A 4,333-nucleotide genomic window follows, 5' to 3' on the forward strand; every position below is an offset into this window, starting at 1 on the left:
CACACTCATTCATTCGGCCACTGAACTCCTGTTTCTTGAGTGCTGCTACGGGCCACACACCGTTTTAGGTGCTCGGGATTCAGGTGGTGAACAGAACGATGAGATCCCATTCTCATGGGGTTTATGGTTGGGTTTGGTGGCGGGCGTGGCCGGTGGAGGGTGAGACAGGCAATAATCAGGACAGCAAATCAATGACGCCCTTCAGGAGCTATGATAGAAATCAGCAAGATGATGGAGGCAAGGGTGACAGGAGGGGAGGGGAGGCCACTTCTGACAGGGTGACCAGGGAAGACCTCCTTAGGGAGATGATATTTGACTTGAGACTTGAATGACCAGACGGAGTCAGGGGAGAGGGACAGTGCAACAGAGAGAGGGGACACAGAGTGCAAAGGCCGTGAAGCAACCCCCACTTCTCCCACCTGGCTCCCTGACTTCCCGGTAGCTTTGTACTGACTTCTTCTGCCTTTCTGCCTAGACTAGATCCATGGTGAGTCATTTTAAAGATGGAACTCAATGGCCCTGATCCCTCTCCATCCCATGGCCTTTGGGACTCTTAATATATGTTATCTTGTTAATCCTCTCAATGACCCTGGGAGGCAGCTCTTATTTATCCCCATTTTCCAGATGTAGAAACTGAGGCTCAGAGAAGACATTTGATTTGCCCAAGATTATACAGTTTATATAGTGGTGGAACTGGGGTGGAAGCCAATTCAGCCTGATTTAGAAGCCCATAGAATAGGTTTCAGCTGGAACCTAGTTGCTGGTTGACAAATCCCTAGTCTCCTCTTATTGAACCCCTGTGCCTGTTGGGTTTATCTCCTTTGCCTGTTCTGATCAATTCCTCGTGGTTGTTGGAAGCTCACTGTTGACAAGAAATGGGAAGCTGCCCCTGAGTGCAACATTCATTCACTCAAGAAAGATTTGTTAGGCCCCTACTGTGTGCCAGACCCTGTTTTAAGCATTGAGTGTTCCCTGGCAAACAAAACAGTCCTCGTGGAGCTGGCATTCCAACGAAAAGACATAAACAATAAATTAAATTAATAGGGAAATCAAAATCTATGTTAGAAGGTAAGAAATGCAGCAAGCATGGAAATGGGAATGCTTGTAGTTGTAGATAAAATAGTTAAACCCGATTCTTCCCATGGCCAGCTCCTCCTCAGCCTTTGAATCCCAGCTCAAGGATCACCTCCTCCAGAAAGCCTTCCTTGACTGCCTAACGTTGTCTGCTGCCTGCCCACACCATCTGCCTCCCCCAGTTTTATTTTCTTGCCCTTATCTGACACGATCTATGTATTTGTTTATCAGGTGTGCTCACCCTCGTTAGAATGGAGACCCAGTGCCTAACCTGTGCCTGGCACGTAGTATGCGCTCAATAAAAATATGCGGAAGGAAGGGAAGAGCTCTCAGACGATGAGGAAGCAGAGGCTCAGAGAGATGTTGTGATTTGTGTGGTCATACAGCCAATAGGCAGAGGAGCCAACTCAGCTGTGAACTTCAAGCTGTCTCAGTGACTTGAGGACAGAGGCACTAAGGCACTCAGCCTGGTCTGGCACACACAGGGTCTCCAAAGTGCATGCTTGGACTCAGCCTAGACCTCGGGAGCCCAGCAGATCCCAGCGTGGGGCTCAGGCTGATGACTCAGCTGCCTGTAATCCCACTTCCCTGCGTCCAGAAAAATGGTTAAGCCCATTTGAGAAGGGCTTAATGGTCCTTGCTAATCAGCAAACCAAGGAGTCAGCCCTCCTGGCCTCAGCTCTAGCAGGAGGCCCAGCCAAGAGCACAGGGAACCGAGGCATCTCTGCAGACAGACTGGCTGGAGGGCCTGGAACGTCACAGATTGCTGGGCTCTGCCCCAGAGCTTAGAGTTCACTGGGGCCCGAGAACTCACCTTGCCAACAGGGGCCCCGGTTGATGCTAAAGCTGCCGTCTCGGGACCTGACTTGGAGCAACACTGGCCTGGAGGATGGATGAATTGAGGCAGGGCCTGTTCCCGAGCACAGGGGACAGAACCAGGCAGGCTCAGACAAGGCCCGGCCCGGATGCCTCGGCCATTTTGCTGGGTCTCTCCTCTGCCAGCACTTTGTTTCTTTACCATGAACGGTACCAACTGCCCTCCAGGGCTGGGAACCACTCCCTCTGGGGCCACTTGGGTTCCTGCGGATTCAAGGGAGTTTGAGACACATAAGGCTGCTAAGAAGGTCTCGCGGAGGACAGGCATCCTTGGTGGCCCAGCAGAGCCTCATTCCTCCACGGAGGTGCAGCTTCTAGCAGGCCCCTAGCCTGGAATTGTCTCTGGAGCTGGGCCCTTTCGCAGATGGTCGCCATCCTCGGAAGAAGAAGAGAGGTGGGTCATGGGAGACAGGATCACATATGGTGGGTAAGTTGATCCTTAAGCCTAAAAGATAGAGTTCAAAGGATCCCGGTGCTCACACTTCCTGGTTGTGTGACCTTAGGAAGGTTACTTTATCTCTATGAGCCTCAGTTTCCTCATCTGTAAAGAAGGGCAATAAGAGCTATTTTCTGTGTTAATCATCCTGTTATAGAGCGTCTACTCTGGGGCAGGCAGGGTGCTGGGCACACGGCACTGAGCGAGACAAACAAATATAGCTGCCCTTGAAATCCCACTTTCTAGTGGGAGAGAGGGCAATTTTTAAAAAGAATTAAAGTATAATATTACGATGTAAGGAGGAGATAAATGCTATGAATGTGGGAAACACTAAAGGACAAACAGCCCATTTTCTTCAAGAGAAAAAAACAAGCACACAAAAAAGAAGGGGGAACCTGTAGATTAAAAGATTTAAGGGGCAGATTAGCCATTCACAATATCTGTACTTTTTTGAATACTCCTTTGAACAAATAAACTGTAAAACTAATTTAGACTGTCAGGAATATTTGAACACTGGATTTTTGGTGACACTACAGAATTATTCGTAATGTTTGAAGTCATGTTAATGGTCTCGAGGTGATATTTTTTAAAATTCTCATTTTGGTGATATTTACAAAATGTTTACTGGTGAAATGACATGATGTCTGTGGTTTGCTTCAAAATCACCCAGTGGGGTAGGTGAGGTGGGCCATCAATGAAGGCAGCTGGACCAGGAGTTGGGGCTCAGAGGTGGGTATGTGGGGTCGATCTTACTGTTCTCTCTACTTTGCTTGGGTTTATAAGAAAATGTTTACAGAGAAAGAAAAGTCCTGCTCTGGATAAAGCTGAGATCTGTCTGCTCCCCTGACCATGGTTGTCTCTTGCTGGGCGTCTGCAGCAGCCTTCTGGCTCGTCTCCTCCTGTCTCCACAAAGCTCCAAGGAAAAAATGTAAAGAGCACGTCACCGCTGTGCGAAGACCCCCAGAGACATCTCCCTGCTCTTAGAATGAAGCCGGGCCTCCCCTCTGCGGTCCCCCGGGGCTCCCCTGGTCTGGCTGCCGCCAGCTCTCTTCTCGCCAACGAGCCTCCAGCCCACTGCCCCTTCCCAGCCCGGTCTCCAAAGGTGCCAGGCGTGTTCCTGGCAGAAGCACTCATCTGACTGCTCCTTCTTCACCAGCTGACTGCTTGTGGACATCCAGCTCAAGGTCGCATCCTCGGAGAGGCCGTCCCTGGACATCGCCCTGGTTGTTCCCCTCCCCCTCCCGCACTGCTCCGTATATGAAGGGACCCTGGGTATCGTCTATCTTCCCAGACCTTGGCCTCCATTCCCCGCACTGTGCACAACACAGCCTGGCACACAGTAGGCGCTTAAAACCCGATTGTTGAGTGGATGCCTACACCCACCCCAACGCCGCCACTCAGTGCCTACAGGTGGTATGGAGAGCTTGTTAGTGGAAAAAACTTCTGATATGACCTTAGGTGAAAATCCAGGCCACAGGATCATGCCTCTGGGGTGATTACACCTGTGTTGGAAAACTAACAAAACAAAACAAAAAACGTAAACAACTTTGCTCGAGTAAAAGACAGAAGAAAGTACTCACTATTGAAATTCTAGCTGCCGCTGGAGGTGGGACTATGGATAGTTTAGATCTCTTTGTTCTTTTTTGTTTCGGCCGCATTTTCTTTAAGGCACGCCTATTTCCTTTATCAGGAAAAAGCTGTTAGTGGAGAGGCAGCAAAGGACCTCTTGCGCCCTCTGCTGCTCATCATTGGATGCTGCCGTGCAGCTCGCAGGTTCTGCCCGAAGTGGCGCATTTGGGGGTGCTCCACCGAAGTTCGGAAGCCGGTAGAAGTGGAGGAGAAGAGGGATCGTGACAGACTCGGCCATCCCCTGGGAATCTCTCCAAACTCCCTGGTGCCCTTACCGTCTGTGCAAGGTCCCCAGGACTCCACCCCCCACCTCTCACC

Source organism: Neophocaena asiaeorientalis, unplaced genomic scaffold (genome assembly GCF_003031525.2).
Source record: "Neophocaena asiaeorientalis asiaeorientalis breed wild unplaced genomic scaffold, Neophocaena_asiaeorientalis_V1.1 scaffold132, whole genome shotgun sequence".
In the NCBI taxonomy this organism is placed as follows: Eukaryota; Metazoa; Chordata; class Mammalia; order Artiodactyla; family Phocoenidae; genus Neophocaena; species Neophocaena asiaeorientalis.